Source organism: Anser brachyrhynchus, assembly GCF_964034855.1.
Source record: "Anser brachyrhynchus genome assembly, chromosome: 12".
Taxonomy (NCBI): domain Eukaryota; kingdom Metazoa; phylum Chordata; class Aves; order Anseriformes; family Anatidae; genus Anser; species Anser brachyrhynchus.
This window is the reverse complement of record NC_137707.1, coordinates 7,231,376-7,250,397: the sequence shown is the minus strand read 5'-3', so window position 1 is coordinate 7,250,397 and position 19,022 is coordinate 7,231,376. Positions and strand designations below refer to the sequence as shown.

The following is a 19,022-nucleotide window of genomic DNA, read 5'->3' as shown; positions in this document are numbered from 1 at the left end:
AAATGACTACGTGTGCAGCTATGTATAAATAACAATTAATGGACAAATTAAAACACATTATGGCCAGTATTTAGGCCACATATATGATTTACTTTCATTCCTAATGTTATTCTGCTTGTACTGGTCTTGTGTTGATTACAAGAAAATATATGTATAAAGAAAATGCTTAAGTTCTTCATTTAATCAAATCCATCAGAAAATTCAGTGAAATATTTAACAAGAAGATTCATGACAAGGAAACCTGGCCAGGTTTGCTGCAGGGTTTCCTCACTGGGAACTTTCTGGGGCTGCTGCTGCTCTCTGTGGCTGGATGAGTGACTGCAAATGGGACTATTTTCCCGTTTATTCCTTATTCCCTATAATTTTGTCCAATCTTTCACATTTTTAAAATGTCTCTTTTTTGTTCTTTTTGGATGCTATTTCACAGGTCAGTGTACTCCACTGCCACAGAGCTTCTCTAGCTTTTTTTTTTTTTTTTTTAATTTGCATTGGCTACAACCCTCAATAAACTCGCGGTGTTGCCCCGCAGGGCCATGCCGTGTGGTGTGCTGGGAGGGCACAGGAACGCAGCAGGGGTTTGGGAGCAGGTTTGTCAGCAGCAAGCAGAGGGCAAGTGGGAGAACATCCCTCTCAACATGTAGGAAGGCAAAGGCTGTAAATCTCTCTCTGGTTTCAAATCAACTGGCTGAGAGTTGTAGGCAGGGAGTTGCCCTGAATTCAAGCCAAAAAACGTCATTTTCTTCAGACCGTTATTTTGAAACCTCTGAGGCTTAGGTGAGAAGCAAATTCAACCATTTCTGTGAGGGCTGAGCCTGTACTGAACCTCCCTTCTCCAGTGAAGAAGATTGTGAGGAGAAATAAAGAGAAGGCCTTTCACCAGCTTCCCAAGTGAATCAGCAGTTAGTGGCCTCTCTGTCACTGGCAGCTAGAGCTGCCTGTGCCCAGCCAGGGGCCTGCCATGGCCTCGCTTGAAGGTGCTGGAAATCTCCAGAAGGCAGGACTGGGGTCCCTTGGGCACAAAGGGGGTGTTGGGGTGGCCCAAATGGCAGTGTGACCCCAAAACATTAGGGTAGCACAGACAAAAGGGCGTACAGCCTCATCATCTACATGGCTTCTGTCAGCCCATGCCCCCAGGCCTGTTTGGCGGCCATTTTGGCCCAGCACCCAAAGGCTGGGGAGAAGTAATAAGGAAAATTATTTGAGGTGTGTCTTAGCGTGTCAAACAGTTGTGTAAAGTATGGTCATGGAGAATCAGTTCTGCTGGTTTTAGCTTGATTATTCGTCTTGGCAATTGTTTAAGGCTGTTTTTTTTAATGCAAGTATTTTTTTCCTTCTATGTTTTGAACAGGGCTTAGTCCAGATGCAGTAGTGCTGTTTGTTTCTAGTACTGCTCAGCATTTCTCTGAATTTCTTTTTTTTTTTTTGCAACACTTCCTTATTGTATGATTATAAATCTCCTCCCTTGACAGATTTCTTTCTCCCTCACTTCCCCCCTCTAATCAAAAGAAATAGGTACATTTTGTTCTGTCCTTTAATGGCTGTTTTTAGTCTGAGTATTTATGGCCTTTACAGGAGCAGAGTTAATACTATATGATGTCAATATTCTTCCAACATAGTTATGCAGCCGTCTTACATTTATGACCTTTTCCCCCTATAATTAGTTCCAGCTGAAATTAGATTCAGTGAGAGCCTTGCTCCAATTACAGCCAAATCTGAATAAAACTGATTCCACCGTGGTTGTCTGGAGGAAAAAAAAAAAATACACTTTCCAGTTTCAGTGTAGATAACTGAGTCTCGCATCTCCGCAGTACGTCTGCACTTAATAAAAGTGAAAAGGGCTTAAGGGCCAGCCCTGTAGAGCGCAAAAAATTCTCAGTGCTGCCAACAACTCAGAGCACAAGTCCCTTCAGTTCTTCATGCCAACTCTTGCCTGTTGTTTATCCAGTCTTCCCTGTGGCAGGATCTGCCTCAGTACACATTACTCTCCATGTCTCCTGATGCTGAGGTGGGCAGCAGGTGCTGTGCAGGACCTGTATATGTGCAAAAGATCTTTGCTCTGGTACATGAGGTAACTCGGGACTGGATTCAGAGTCACCACCACATCCACACCATGGTGTGGGTGTGTGCTGCAATGCATGCTTGGAGGTCCTGGTTTCTGGTGAAGGAATTTGGATGCACATGGTGAGGAAGTGGGAGACATGTCAGCTCCCTGTGCTTCCTTCCTTTCTTTTTGAAGAAGCAGGATTCATGGGGATGAGGACAAAGTCATAAACCATAACACCCAGCAATGTAGGCATAGCCAAAGGGATTTTGACTCCAAACAGCCTAGGTGAATCTGTATGTTAGCCTTTTCATGCAGATTTGCCAGGGTGTCCAGCACAGCTATAATACAAATAGTGATGAATCTTGAGATCCCTACATAAAGCTCCCAGGTGCTGGCTGCCAGAAAGAATTACGTGAGAAATGCATGGCGTTGCTTTGAATTCAAAGCTGTATTTTGTATTAGCTAACTGCCTTAAAAAAAAAAAAAAAAAAAAAAAAAAAAAAAGCCTTTTTGCCATTATCTGAGATATTTAGCTGGGATTAAATGTTTGTTTACCTCAGATGGTTTTGCAGCCAGGTTTATACTTTTATCACCTCCAGATTGGATTACTATAATCCTTTATTTGCACGTTATCAGCCTTTTTTTTTTTTTTTTTTTTGGCAGCTGGGTCAGCTCAGAAAACCAAAAATTGATTTCTGGCACCCAGAGGAGTAAATTACCTCTTATCTGCTCTGAAATCATTGTCATATTGGGTTCTGATTCCAATCCAAATTGATCTTCAAATTAGATTTTGGATCGATAATAGCCTTATAATGGAATGACACTGTTAAGGCTCCTACCAGCTGCTGTGACCCATAGAAGCTGATGAAAGAGTCTCTTCATAGTGTATAATTTCAGAAAAATTAATGCACATCCAGTTCCATTAACTCACTGCTACCTTTTCCATCAGGGCAGTAATGTGCATAGGGTCAGTATTGCCTTTAGCCAAGTTCACACGGCCAATTCTCCAGTTCAGCTGTGGCTCCCTGGTCCTACCCAGAAAGCTTTGTAGGTTTTGGTGAGGGATAGATGTTGTGTTTTTAACCCTGAGCCTTCAATTCCAATTAAGTGCCTTCTGAGACATAGTAAAATGGCCCTGCAACATCAAATGAAATGAATCTAGAGATTAATTAAAGTTTTATATTTAAAAGTGGCAATCTAAGGGATAAGAATAAACATTTAGTGAAGGAGCAGAAGATCCAGCATTCTCCAAAGCCCATGCAAGAAGCAGGAACTGCTGCAAAGGTGCAATTTCCCTCCAAGCTTTTTCCAGGCACTTAGTATTTCAGAAGTGATTTATCTAGAATATGTGTGGGTTATTTTGAGGCTGTTATGATTATATCATTTGATGAGATTTTTTTTTCTTCTCTTTTCTGCACTGAGGACTTTAAAGTGAGAGAGACAGTCTGGAGATAGCTTGTGATTTGTTTAATTAACTTGCTTTCTTTTTATGGATGGTTGCTTGCAAGGCTGCTCTTTCATTTGGTGATTGTTTTTGTTATTAATGGTTTCAGACAGAGCTCTTCACGTATCAAGTGCAAGTTTTTGCAAAGCCAGTGAAAGAATCACACAAGATTTCCCCCTCCCTCCCCTTCTTTCCCACCGCTCATGTTTATTTTCTGTGGTGCTACTCTCTGTGGTCTGCTGTGGTTGTTAGCACTTTGCATTTAAAAAAAATATTTAGGAGTTGAAAGCTTTTCCTCTCAAACTTGCAAAGAGATATTTGTTTTGCAAAGGTGTCAAGAAACATTTTAAGTTTTTTTAAAATTTACACTAACGTAGTATGTTAATTTGTAATGATAGTCTTAGTCCCAAATAAGATGGAGGGGCAGCGTGGGAAAATAAATTTTATTATCTTCTGTGTCCATGTATCATAGGAAGTATTAACTCTCAGGCTCTTCCTGTTATATCATTGTGGTAGGAGGGTCTCTGTGCTATGTAGGAGAGAGAATAGAAAAAGGCAGGAGGGAAGAGGGAAGCAAGTATTTGATTTATATGCGACTTAGAGGCTCAGAAGGACTAGGGGCTTCAATAAAGTACAGGCTGATCAACAGCTGGTGTGTGTGTGTGAAATAAATGTTATGTGCCTCCCATATGTATCGCATTACTTTCTTTTACCAAGAAGAACTGAAAGCAGTTATTCAGGTTAGCCCTCTCGTTAGAGCCATCCTGTGAAGGCTCAAGACCCATTCTAATGGCCTGTTTTGACCTCCAGTGTAAGTCTATAGTTAGACCTTGGTCTGACCTAAATCCATGCCACCACTCAAAGAGGCAGTCCCACCATCTCTCCTTCCTCTGTCTGCTCATTCCCAGGGCTTTTCTTCTGCTGGAATTAGCATTAATGCAGCCATATCATGATTCAAATCAAAGATACCTTTTATTTTCAGAAAGATCAACTCCTTAGTCTGGCCCAGTCCATGTGTCCATGTCCTTATGTGGCAGGACTGAGAAGAAGGAACAGGAAGATGAATGAGGCAGAGCTGCATTTTTCTGGTAAGTGAACTTATGTAAAAGTAAATATGATGTAGCTAGAGTTCAAGGTGATTCCTACTCTATCAAGACAAAGATGGAGGAAGTACTGTTTACCACAGTACATATGAGGCCAGAAGGCATTGATGGCAGCAGTAGTTTGTGTAAGAGGAAATAGTGTTTTAGGACTGGTACAGTTTGTTACAAGCAGGGTAGGAATGTTTCACATTAGCCTTTCTTTGGAGTAAAGTACGCTTTTCTTAAATATCTGCTTCCCACTCAGGTCGATAGGAGTTTGTTTCAATAAGGCGTTAGGATCTTAGTGTGCAATGCATGCTGAGTCATATTTTCTTCTAGCACTGTGTCTTTGAGTACTTTAACCATTGCATTTCTCTCATCTGCTAAAAACCCTACCCTTTATCTTATCAACTCAGTATATATGGGTTGCAGTTTTCAGGCTGAGAGAGGGAAAGAAAATACAAAAATGAGAGCATAGGGATCATTTTAGGAAAATAGGAATGGTCAACTATTTTTCTCTTTCCTTTTTGAAGGATATGAGGTTAAATTTTTCTGACAAGAAATTCTTAATAGTAAAAGTTTGTTTTAAAACCATGTCAAATCATGTGGCTCTCCTGAGAAGTGAAATCTCTTACCTCTTCTCATATGGCTGAACTATTCTATTGTGCCTCCAGATTTTGGTCTTAAACATTTATTTATTACATGAGTGCAAAAGAGCTGAATCTGCATATGATTTCTCATTGGAATGCATTATAAAATCTTTTGTAAATTTGTGAATGTTCCTTGCAGTTACAGGGATCCAAGGTCCCATTAGAATAAACAGAATACCCCAATAAGTATTGTACAGACACTCAAAACATCTGTTCCTTGATGCATTGTAGAGCTTGTGCTGGGGAGTTCCTTAATAAAGGTGATTTGGATATAGAGACAAGCACAGAGGATGAAAGTAGTATAATTTTAGAGGCATGTAGAAGCTTTACATTCGTTGCTATTATTGGTAAGGAGGATTAAATTGTCTGAAATAATAATGAAGAAAACAAGAATAAACTGTGACTCAGAAAACAGAGAAGCTGGGGATTTCTGCTCAGGCAGTAAGTTGAGACAATACTTTTGGGATACAAAATTTCACAAGAGCACAATGATTTATAAAGGAGTAAGGAAACTTTATTTTCATCATACATACAAAAACGTATTTTAATGTGACAAATGTGCAAAGGTATAGATCCTTTGACTGGACCTATAATATTTTATAACCCAGAAGAGTTTAGATTATAGAGAAACCACTAAGCTCTTACTTGTTATCCTCATATTTCAGCAATAATTTGCGTGTAAGTGGTAAATTATCACTAACTGCAGCAAAATAAAATGCATCTGAAGAAGACTACTACTGGGCTAACATACAGTGAAAAAGCATCAATGCAAAGTCCTTGTCCAGTCTATATTATTTTCTGATTTTAAAGCATTTTAATGGTTTTCTTTTCTAGTGAATCAATGAAAAATGTAAATGTTAAATGTGATTTCCTGCTATGATTCCCTCATTTATGAAGGAGGCAACTGCCATAAGCTGGTCTATCAGTAGCCAAAGTATGGCATTCTGCACTAAGGAAACCTGAAGAAAATCAACTTCCTAAAAATTTCTTCTGACTTGTAAAATTACCCTATGTCTTACATAGATCTGCTTTGTCTGGGAATATGCATTATTGCAGAATTAGACAATACCTTTTTATGCTCTGGTGACGGAGGTATGGTGATACCAATGTTCTTCACACCAAAGTTAGAGTTTTAAGTCATCCATTAAACAGATTGGGACAGACAAAGGGGGAAGAGTGAGCCTATCAGGGATCTGAGGGTAGGGAAATTAAAAACTTGGGTACTGAATGGTTGCTGACATGGTCTACTTTTTAAAGCCAGCATCTAACAGTCAGTGTGCTATGTATTTCAGGTGGATAGTTGGTGATTGTGTAAATAAATATGGGGAATACAAGTGAGGGATCAGGAGAAAGAGTATTTACAACCTACCACCTCTTCTGAGTGGAAAAAGAAAACTTTCCATTTAAGTTAACCTCCTTTCTAGACAAACATACCTACAGTTTCCTCCTCTATCCTGCAAGTGGCCCATCCATTTCCTTTATTTACCTGTTCCTTTAAAAAAAATTCTACCTAAACCATTCTGTCAAAGTCTCAAGTAGGATATATCTACAACTTGTTTCAGTTCCTAATAGTTTGGTCTGTGCCAACTCATCCCAAGTCATCCCCAAATCTGCTTGATCTTACCTGCTATATAATCAGAGACTTCCTTTAGAGCATGAGGTCCATGAGAATGAGCAATGAAATTACTCAAAAGTCCTTTTAAAAGCTCTAACTTTGTAACAGAGTGTTTCATTGCTAATTTATACATATTAAACAATAGTGATGTTGGTCATGACTGACCGAATGAAAGTATTTGAGGGAATGTTTTCTGTGGCTGGATTAAAATGTGATTTATCAAATGCAAAAAGTATGAAAAGCATATTTTAATTATGTTTCATTTCCTTTGAGCAGCACTTTCCAAACAGGTAGTGTCGGTATTCAATTTCATTGCTTGTAGGATAGAAAAGTATAATTTTCCATTTTGAAATGCCTTTTGATTTCATATTTCAGTTTAACAAAATGCTAATTCAAAATTGAGCCAAACTTATTCAGAAATTAATGGATTTTTTTTAATTTTTTAAAAATTATTGTTATAATTTACTTTAGAAAGAAATACAAGTTGTACACTGGATTATCCTGCCCAGTTCACAGCAGTGAACGTCTGTGAAAATAGTAGGTGACTTGTTTTTGAAGTAGGTCATGAACTCGCTGTATTGCTCAACTTTGTTCCAACCATCTTGTTTATCTTGTTTCCTTTTTTTTTTTTTTTGACCAGTGTGCATAGATGATGTGACCTCTGTGCATAGATATGCTTAGGTACAGTGTGAGCTAGCCTTAAACCTGCAGAACACTATTTTATTTGGTTCTTGTCCAGCACTTAAACTGTTTATGAGAATGTGTAAGGAAAATAATAAATACAGACCTCTTCTTTTGCTGTCAAGGTCAAATATACTTTTTTTTTTTACCTTCATATTTCTTAATTTTAGTTTTTTTTTTTTTCTAAATTATAGACTATTATTAGTAGATATTTTAGACTAGGCAGAACTGAAACAAAATACACACATATGGCCTTAGGCTTTCAAATCAAGTTCAAGGAATACTCAAGAACATCTGGATATTTGTATACAATGCATGGCAACATGCCTTAGCAATGAGACTGAGCTTTTAAGATGTCCACTATATTTTTTGAAGTACATGATTCCAAATACATTACCCAAATATCATTCTGAACACTATAATAAAGAAAACTTGAACTGATGCCAAAAGTACATGAAGTTCTTTCATTTGTAATTTTCCTTACAAAACATACTAACTGCCTTTGTTTTCATAAAAGCAATTCTGAAAGGTTACATACAGTTCCGTGTTCCTGAGAGTCAGAATGGATAGAAAAAAAAAAAAAGTCCACTCATTGTAATTATATGAGTGGAAAAGAGAGGTCTGGCATATTAAGGACCTCTCTTAAGGGAAGAAAACACCATGTAGGGAAGAAATTTGTTCATCAGATTCAGAAGCAGACTTAAAAAGCTGCTGCAATAAAAATGGAGGGCAATCAGAAAGTAACTTAGTGGTTTATAATTACACTCTTGCTTGTTGATCAACTTTGTATTTCTTCCGTGATTCAATGAATCATGCAATGAAAAGAAAATGTACGGTTGGAATAAATATCCCCCATTATACAAATGAAGGACAGGAATAAGCAAAAATATCATGCTAAAGCATGCAGACATAAAAAATCTGTGGAATTATTAGCTCTGCCTCACCACTAAATTGATTACTCTCTTGGTGGATGTTAGTAAAATAAAACTTTAAAATCAAGATGCCAGACTGTAAATACATTTTTGAGTTACCCATTTGAATCAATTATGCTCTTATCAAAAAAGGCCATAAATAACATACAGGATTACCAGATGTGTGTATTTGATACAAGCATGCTTGAATTTTGATGTGTTTAGTACGTTGAAGAACTGCATGTTAATCATTAACTATGGTTAAATCTGGGAAAATAAAGAAAAACTTCCCAGGATTGAAAACTGGATGACTTTGCCACAAGGAGAATTCTAGGGTAAGCTCAACCCAGAAACTAGCCAGAAACTTAGGAGGACCTTTTCCTTCAACAGAAATTTAATTTTTTTTCTTTTTTTTTTTTTTCTAAACAGATGGTTTAGAATGATGCAAATGTGTGTTTAAGTAGGATGTTTAAACTTTTTTTACATGAGTTTCAAACAACATTAGCTCACAGTTTGTAAAACATGATAAATGTAGGGTATCATAGATATTTTGTCCATTTACTATCTGGCTCAAAGCTGATCTGACTGTTGATGCCTTTGTTGTGTTGCTAAAATAATATTCACAAAGACTGGAACTGTAAATCACATTTTGAATTATCCAGGTATTTCATTTGCATGAATCTGTAGGTATGCTATGGGCTTGTGCTTGTGTGTGCTTACACATAATTTAGCTTAAAATTTATTTAGGGGGACTGAGAATTCTACTGTATGAACTTCTCATTTTTTTCATAGAACAGGAATTGTGTTGGTAGTATTACACAGCTAAAGTGTCTTAATACTGGGCAAGATAAATCATAACTGAAGTGACAGTGAAGGCAGAGGGTGCTTCATGAATAAAAACAGCAAAATCATTCTGTCTGTATGTGCAAACCTTTCTATTAACTTTCTGAGAATGAACCTACTAACAAATTTCTGTTTACAATCATAATAGCAGGAAAGGGGAGGAGGATAAGGGGAGTGGAGGGGAGACATTTATTCATTGAATCATTTAAGTATAACTGCTCTTTTGATGACCTTGGAATTTCTTGACACAGACCTTGAGAAGTTCATCTAATGTGGGGCAGAACAGAGTTTTAAAATGCCAAAGCTAGGACCTACCACTTGAACCCAAGGCCATGTTGCTTGCATAAATGGAAGCAAATCTATATTGTGTCAGCAGAAATACATTTCTATTGCTTGGGAATTGGTATCCAAAACGTAGCAGATCAGAATTGGAAATTACTTTTAAAATGTTGCCAGCTTCAGTCACACCACAGAAGGAATAATTAAAAGGTCATCACTTTAAGAAAGAGTCCAAGGTACTCATTCATGAACAAGCTGTAGGCAGACATACATTGTAATAAACCTTTCACCAAAGGGATTTGAATAATGAGCACGTCTGTAAAAATTGAAACCTATCTACTTCTCATTCACTAACAAAGAGAGATGAGTGTGTCAAACATTCCTCAACAAAGGTAGCTCAGTCTACCTGGAATCAAGGGTGGGTGCTTGTCGTTCTTGGGTTTTATGCTGTTGTTTGTTTGTTTGTTTGTGTGTTGTGGTTATTTTCAGAATAAAAACAATATTCTTAAACCAAACCTCAAAATCTATGTAGAAAAGTTCAGGCTCTGAAGGGATTTTTTTTTCCAGTATTAGGAGTACTCTAATTGTTTTTAGTAAGGATTGCCTTCAGACCTACATTTTGTGTACATACTTTCCAAAACATAAAACTACTTCTGCAGCACCATCAGTATAGCAAAATGTGCAAAATCTTACTGTCAAAGGGAATTTTACACAGTATTTTAACACTTAAGCATAATGATAATCTACAGCCATAAGTGTGGCTGTTAGAAGTATGTATGGATAAATGTATGAATGCAAGACTTTATCAACTAGTTGTTCTGAAATTTATTATACATTTTAATGCTATTAGTGTCATTAGTCATCCTTGTCAGTCATTTTCTACTTGACTTCCTGCAGCTTTCTCACCAATGTATATCCATTAACAGTTATATTTGCTTTTAACTAGATTCAAGGAAAAATAAAAGTACCATATGAATTCATTTCATTAACATTTTTTAATGTTTTTCTTAATGAGTTGCATTGGGCATGTAGGGAAGTTAAAAGGTAATTTGGTAAACTTTCTTAAATTATTGCTAACAGTGCCAGATTGAGTAATTCTTGACGTTAAATCATGCTGATAGCAAGACCACACTAGATGTCAAAACAAAACAAGATCTTTAGTATCGATACTAGTATTGTCAATAATGCTATTCTTTGTGTAATGATCTATGAAACTTTGGGGTTTTTCAAGTAACAAATGGAAAAGGAGTGTCAAGTTCTGTCAGCGATCTACTAGCTTGACACACAACACATCCCCAGCCTTGTTATTTGCACTTCCAAACCCCTCCTTGTTTCCTTTCAGACAAGGTGTTTTCTTCACATCCTACTGGCAAGATGACAAAAACAGCTTTACAGTTTTGTGACATTCCTTCTAGCAAATCCCCAATTTATAATGCTTACCACACTGTTTCTGCCACAGAAGGCCAAACAGAAGACATGTTTTAGAGTAAATAAGTGCTCTCCAATTTCACTAGCAAAAGTGGTTTGTCAAAGTTTGCCATAATTTGACCCAAGCTGGTTTGTACGTTTGGAAAGAAATGAACTTTTGGCGTCTTGACTTCAGCTTAGGCAAAAGGAAATTGATAAGTGAACAGCTTTTAATACACCAATATACATTTGACAGTGTTAGTAGCATTGCTAAAGACTTGAGCTAAATAACACAACAGGATAGATACATAAAGGGCTAACTTCATGAAGTTCAGTTGCTGTCCTAGCTGGGAGTTTCTATATGGAAATCAAATCATAACCAGTAGGGAAGAAGGTACCATCTTGTCCGCCCCTGTGCCAGGACTACAGTCAGCATTTACAGCTGCTGAGGTACTAGTTGGATGATTTTTACATATGGCTCAACAGTGACTGTACACAGAAATTAGGTTTAGGATTCTACAGCTTTTTGAGCATTAGATACCTCTCACAAGAATCATTTCTGTGATTGGGACTGGAATCCAGGTCTCCTGAAATCCTGACTGAGGTGGTAACAATAACTCGGATCACACCTGCACACCTGTTGGCAAATCACTCTGAGCCAGATCTCCAAAGGGACTTTCATGTTGTGTTGGCTCCCAAAATACAATGCGTAACACTGACAAATATACAAAGACGGTAAGGTAGCCCAGAGTGGGCTTTGCCACAGGCAGTGCAGTACAACTAGGTAAGTTGACTAATGTAGCAAAAAAGGCTAAAAATAGAGAAGTGAAAGCTGTCAAATGTGGATTATACTTAGACAAAGGCTAAGATTTGTTATCTGTGAACTAAATCTACATCTCAGGGTGTCAGTTTTACGCATCTTCCTTTCAGAAATCTAAAGGTGGACAATATGACTCCACTCTTAGATATCTTGGCCCGATTTAGATTCACTTCCACAGTGACTCTATACCTCATTTTATCTATTGAAAAAAAATTGGAGCACGACTTCCTTGCAGTACTAGGGAAAATGTTACATATATTTCTAAATATCTCTGACTCTTTGGATGTAAAGAGAAATATGGGTATGAGATAATAGCAAGATTTTTCACCTCAACTTCAAGATTTATTTACAATTTTATTTGAAAAACACAGAATTTGTTCATCAGCCATAGCTCACATACTAACGTTAAATGGCCCTTTTTAGTGTTGTGACTAAGACTAAAACCAGTGCTCTGTCTTCTCTCCTACCCAACTTTGCCCTTTGAAGTGTGAAGGATGAGTATTAGTCTCAGTGGAGTCCAAACTAGAGACATTTTTCTAGTTTTGTTAGGCACTTTGCTCACAATAATTAGGAAAAATGTTTGAACCATTTCTAATAAATAAAGTCTCTAACTTTAGAAGCATTCACATTATTTTGAGCACTGCTTCATTTCAGTGCTTTTTCGAGCCTACATGCTCCGTGTTTAGCATACACCTGCAGAATGAGTGGATAAAGGATGAAGTGGATATCAGTTATAAATCAAAAGAAGATTAATACTTTAAAAATGTAATATACCAATGATGCAGTGCTTATTCTGTTCACTTGGGCCAGCTGAAATCCTCCAGTAAGTATTAGAAGATAATGCTCATTTTTGGTGTTCCACATGAAAGGCCTCTTAAGGAAAAAAGAGGCAGTGGTATTTTATTGCCTTAATGTTTGCTGTCTTGCTTTCCTCCAAGGGAAGTTATTACTTGTGAAAGTTTAAAAAAAAAAAAAAAAAAAGTGACCAGAAAACAGCAACTATGTACTTGACTATAATCTTTGTTTCATTGAAGCAGCTGGGGGGAAAAAAACCTTTTTAATCCTACAAATGCATATTGGAAAGGTTTGAAATGTATGTGCCAGCATGATGTGTGGTTATCCTGATTGTGATAGCTATATTGTAAGGAAAAAAATCACATGCTTTAAGTATCTGATTCCAGGTTGTGCCAGACATTTGGTATCTCTATACTGCTAACTGATCATTTATACAATTAATTCTTAATCATCATTAGCAACTAATTCCCAGAGTATTAATGCAACCAAGTGTTTTTGTGTCTCTGAACTGGTACTTGCTCTAGTACACAACATTGTGGGAAAAATGCTCTTGAGGGATGTCCTGGAGATGGAATAACTTGGAAAAACTGAATGTCTGAATGAAACCTGATTTGTATTTTATGCAAAGTTCATATAAACATGTTTTATTGCTGTCTTCCCACCTCCACTGATTCACATTGTCATTTACCTTATTTCGTTGGGCTCAATGGAGGAGAAGTCTTGCATCTCAGGCTTTTTCTCTTTGGCTTTCTTGGTGCTTCAATTCATTTCCATATTAAAGAGGAAATTTTGAAATGGCAGACAGAACAAGGCATGAAGTTAGAAAGTGCATTTAAGATGACTTCCAACATTTGTATTTGTTGCAGAGATACATACATCTCTGCTATAGCTCACAAAGACATGATCTGTGACAAGCTAGCTACAAAGAACGCACACCCTTTCAGAAAGGGTCACCTCATATAGTGGTAACAGCATTTTTTCATAGTGTGCTAATGCTTTCATAGCAAATATATCATTTTGCTAGGTGTACATGTGGCTTTTGTAATTGCATATTTGGACTTATATTTCAGAAATGAGAATGTAAGGTCCAGCTGATGGTTAAAAACATTGTATGTCTAACCTAGCTTGACAGCCTATACATCAGAATCAAGAATTTCTTTAAATCTTGCTGGAATCTTTTAGAGAAGGTTTGTTTAAGGATGTTATGAAATACCATACACAAGAGCAAATCTACTAATCAATAAGAGATTCTTCATCATGCACTCTTGTTCCAGCCAGTATTTGTATGGATCAGTCATTCTGAATTTGCTGATGTTATCTAAACTAATAGAAATGATTCCTTTCCAAAATACTACTTGTGATGTCCAAATCACATGTAACAGGAGATGTGCTTGGCGTGGGCATTACGGATTAATATTAATCAAAATAAAATACTTGTATGAGGAAGACTCTACAGTCAGAGAATGACAAGACTCATAAGCATTTTATCTTTCTCCCTTGTCTTTGGCAGAATGTTTCTTGCTATTCTAGTATTAAAAGGTTACCATAAACAATTACATGCTATCAGTGAAAGCACAAAGGCCACAACTGAATGTCAGTGTTTACACTTCTAGCTATCAGAGCCTTTAGAGAGCTGTAAGGCTTTGAGAACTAAGGGAAATAAGCTGACGTTTGGGCAGTGAAAGTAGTAGTGAAAGCATATTTGAACGTATTTATTGGGGGTTGCCTACTCTATTAAAACTTGATATCTTTCTAGTGTTACATACCTACAGAATGGTTTGCAGCCTATGGTCTGGCAGCATGCTGGGGGTCAGCAGACTTGGAGGAATACAAGAAAGTTAAGTAGGAAAAGTAAGCCTAATTTCAATATACTAAAATGTACCACATTCAAAATGTCTTGGGGCTCTGCCATTCAGCAAAAATCAGACACCACTTTAAGCAGTTTCCTTGGGCTGCTTGTGCCTTTGGCAGGGTTTTTTATGGCTGTGAGTGTTCCCTCAATAGAGATAGTTGTCAAAACAACTGTTTTGTCAATAGTTGTCAAAATAACTGTTGTGGTCTCTTGGGACTTGGAAAAATTAAGGTCTCATACGCTATTCTGAGTGAAGGGAACAGAAACCAGTCTGAAGCAACTGATGCAGTTTCAGCATTCCCAGAATGTAATGCTGGTGGTCTATGGGAGTACAAGTAGTAAGCTGAACCAGGTCATTCTGTTAGTGATTTCACTTTGAGATTTGGCGAGACAGCAAGGTAGTACAATGGAAAACTTGAGAGGTTGACAGTGACCCAGAACGTGTGGGAATTGCTCATTCACTTAGCGGAAACCAGCATTGATTGACTGACTAATGATATTCCATTGTGTGCCCTGCTAATTAGCTCATTCAGTTTTCTCAAGCTAATTAGTAAGCTGTAGCCAGTATTGACAGTGTTGGTGGATTGGATTGTATATACTTTTTCTCATGTAGGGAATCTATATTTGTCATGTATCCCAAAAGATGGATAAAATGTGAAGCTACATAGGCAAATTGCACCAGATCTTTAGCTGGTATAAACAGGCTTAGCTCCATGAAGTAATGTGAACATAATTATACTGATGGAAGCTCTTGGGAAACAGACTATGAAGTCAGAGGCTGAGGTAAAGGTGTGTCTTGGGCAAATTTCTTTTGTTACCCATGCACATATGTATCAGAGTCCTGTTGAACTGCAGAGTTTTTTGAAGTACAACCCAGGGGTTGTAAGTGTCAAAATGCAGTGCTTTTAAGAATTCACCTGACTTTATGTTGGATATAGCTTAAATGCCAACGATAATTAGACAAGTAAGTTTTTATATGGCAGTTTATCAATGGAGAGTCGAGGCTGCATACAGGTGTCAAGAGAAGGTAGGGATTTGCTTCCTTTATCTGGGAGCTCACTTTTTGCTTAGTGGGTTTGTTGGAATCACTTTACAGTAGATACAAGAGATAGATCCTTTGCAGCATATGATCTGAATAAACAGATTGCACAGTTTAATCATTTTAGTTCCTGACACTGTGTATTTCAGAACTGAAAGTCAAAAGAGATCAGGAAATTTGCAAGACGCAAAACAGCAAACTAGTGTAGTCATAACAATAAAGTTTTTATTTGTTAACAAATAGTTACTCCCCAAAATGAGAGCCACTTAATCTGAGTAACTTCCAGAGGGGCTTATTTGCCCTGCTTGCAAACTTTTTGTTGCAGGTGTAGCAATTTTTACTACTACTTCCCCTTCGTGATTTCAGTGAATGTAACAACTTCCCATAAATTCGGGCCTCAGAACACAAATAGATTCACCAGGCATCCTCATTACTGCAATATGCATACATATCCATGGCTTAAATGCACAGCACCTTGTCTGTTGGTCTCTGTCATTTCATTCAAACTGCATAGCAAAACTCCTAAGGAGTAGAAAAATGCTACAATACAAGAATGGAATCCCTTTTGTTTGTTACGCTGGTCCTCAATTCCTCTTTACTTAATTTGGCCTGTTGTTTTACCTGTTTCCTGTTCTCTGCTACTTTTGATCATATTTCTGTGTCTTATCTTGCTTTAGAAGTGTATCTTAGGCTGCAGCATCTTATTTTGTACTAATAACACAATGTACTTGTGAAATGCAAATATTTCAGGGTTTCTTTTGTCTGTCCTCTCTGGCAATGAGGTAATGCAAGCTTGAAATATGCCAGGTGTCTCATTTTTTTTAACACATCTTTTAGCTGAGTAGCTAAGGCAGATTCAACAGTAGGGAAACGTCCACCGTAGCGGTACTTCTTTTGAGATTTGTTTTGGCTATAGCAACTGAGATGACAGCTCAAAGGATTTACCTTCTAAATGGCATCTTACAGAGTTGACGTAAGGTAATTTGAAGACCTAGCAGCCTGCACAACCCAGCTGGTCAGGGCTGTCTGCCTCCCAGGTGATGTCTTGTCTCTGTTTTCCAGTGAAATCCTCTGGTCATGGTGGTAGATTGCTAAGTTTGGGTATTGTAAGTACAGCATTTCCCTCTCTTTGTAAACAAAGCTTACATTCTGATTGTTGACTTAGGTTAGCATATTGTCTTCTTTCTTCTGCACGTTACAATATTTCCACAACTGCTGGAATATCTAACCAGTCATCTATTAGAAGAAATATTTGCAGTGCATATTATTTTAGAAGACTAATAAATTTCAGTTTGCCTTCATTTTTTGATGGAATCCACAGGTGGCATAATGAAGTCAATGAACATGTCAGTGTATTTCATTCAGTGTATTTGTCATCTTTCTTCTCGTGTTTTCTTTATATTTTCTTTAGATCCTTATGCAGCTTCGTATAAAATGAAGATCCTTGGTTGTTGTTCCTATGAATTACTGCAATGCGATAAGACTATATTAAGACCAAATGTTAGCTTTTATAACTCCTCCATTCCTTATGTGTGATTATGGACTTTTTTTTTTTTCAGAAAATCCTGAGAAAGTATTCTAAATTTACAATTTTTTCCTAAAACTGTGATAAGTTTCCCTACTATGTTTTTCAATTTTCCATGGAAAGAACATAGAATGTCATTAAATGTGATAATTTTCAATATTTTACATGGGTTTATAGTTGATATTTCTGGAACACTAATGTTCCCCAAACTTTTCATTCCACACTTTAATCCATAATGCATGGTTCTCGCTATCTTTTAATCATCTGTCTTGTTTAAATGTTGCCATATTCCTGGGTATGATATATTCTATGAATGATTCAAAGAAACTGATGCCAGGCTGCCCTCTAGACACAGAAACTAGCTCAGTGAATGTATATGAAGTGATTGCTCAGATAGAAGCAGCTGCAAGAGGGAGTAGGTGCTGTTCTGTTCACCTCTTTGCTACTTGCCAGGGAACGAACCTGGCTGGAAATGAAACTGAGACGTTGCAATGACTGCTCTGTGAGCTTTTAAGCCTGGCTATCCATGCTGCAGCATCAACGCCAAATGTTTCCATCATGATGGTTCCTGCTGCTCATAAGTTTACAGGGAATAAAAAGCAATTTATTCACTTCCAAGGAACACATGAAAATAAGAAATAATATATAAGCCTGAAATCAATTAGAGAGGTAAGCAATCAAATCAAGCTTACTGTTATTGTAAAATTCTTTAAGGCTTGATAGAGGAGAATCGTGTGAATTGTAGAGAATGTAATAGAAAATTACGGATTTGCTTTAATACTGTATAGAATGGCATAAAATATAATATCTAGGAAATACATGATTCTTCATTAAAACTGTGAAAGGCTTTTGAGAGGAGATTCTGTGCAGCTATAGGTTAGCTCAGTTGTAATGGTTTTATTACTGCATGGCAAACCTCACGTTATGCTTAGAAGTTACCTACTCTTTTTAAGGAAGAAGGGATGATTTAGCAGGTACCATGATAGGCTTGCTTCTGGGGAGACATACTTGAATCCTTAGTCTCGCAGGCACTCTTTGTGACCTTTGCTGGGCCATCCAATCTTTGGTACTTTAGTTGCTTTCAAAATTGTGAAGAGTACTTCTTTATGCCATGGGAGCTTTTCCCAGCCCCATGATACTGTATTAAGAGGACAAAGGAGCTCTTATGATATAATTATTCTCCATTTTGGGTTTCCCCACTACAAACGACTGCATCAGCATTTTAGAAAAAAAAAAAAAAAATCTCTTCCTGCAGCAACCACTACCTCCACAAGGATTTTTACAGATGTTATATGAAGGTGTAGCAACTGTTCTATATCCTGTGACTCCTTCTGTTGCTTTTGAATGGCAAGCACAAGACCTGGATGCCAAATCACAAAAAAAAAGATTGTCTAGCAGGAGCAGCTGGCTGCTTGGCAGATGAATCATCATAGCAGCTTTGAAGCTGCCCATGGGTCTGTCACATATTTTAGCTACCAAGAGACTGTCTTGGCTTCTTTGTCCTTTATAGATGCTGTTTTCTATTAAACATTCTTTGTTTTTTTTGGAATTTTTGACGTTGTACGTAAGCTTTTACTTTGTCAATAGGGATTCAAAAGTTTCATTTGCATTCAGAAAGCAGGACTTTCATTTGGAGGAAGAACCACAAGTGCAGAAATACTGATACAAGATTATATGTATGAAGCAAAATAGAGAATAGAAGTTTCATTTGAAAATAATTGCTAAGCTATCCTATAAGGCTAAGCTTTTAAGAAAAAGAAACAAAATAGCTCAGTCATGTCTAGTACTCAGCATTTGTTGGAAAGCAGGTCCCTTCGCAGATTTCAAAATGGCTTTCAGAAAATTTGGGAGTCTCTTTTCAAAATACAACTGCTTGGATTTTACAGAAAGTAAAATGTCGCTACAGCTCGTTTTGCTGATTATAAATAGCTAAATGAACAAAAACTCAACTTTGCTTTCAAACAAGAAAGCAAGAAAGAAATGTCAGTATGTTTAAGAGGCTTTTGACTCCAGTGCATTTGCTATTCTTTTAAAG

General features: G+C 37.2%; 1 protein-coding gene across 11 annotated transcripts in view; it reads left to right on the top strand.

Annotated features, from left to right (window-relative positions):
* LOC308176583 (uncharacterized protein) overlaps positions 1-19,022 on the top strand; it is a 288,961-nt gene that overhangs the window by 110,538 nt on the left and 159,401 nt on the right. For 3 of the 11 annotated variants that reach the window (XR_013938416.1, XR_013938417.1, XR_013938418.1), the window contains one exon: positions 4,471-4,576. The gene's annotated coding sequence lies outside the window, so the exon portion shown is untranslated. Of the gene's footprint in view, positions 1-2,553; positions 3,329-3,372; positions 4,300-4,470; positions 4,577-19,022 lie in introns of those variants that run through there. The other 8 variants (XR_013938413.1, XR_013938414.1, XM_080552550.1 and 5 more) reach the window with 7 other exon arrangements.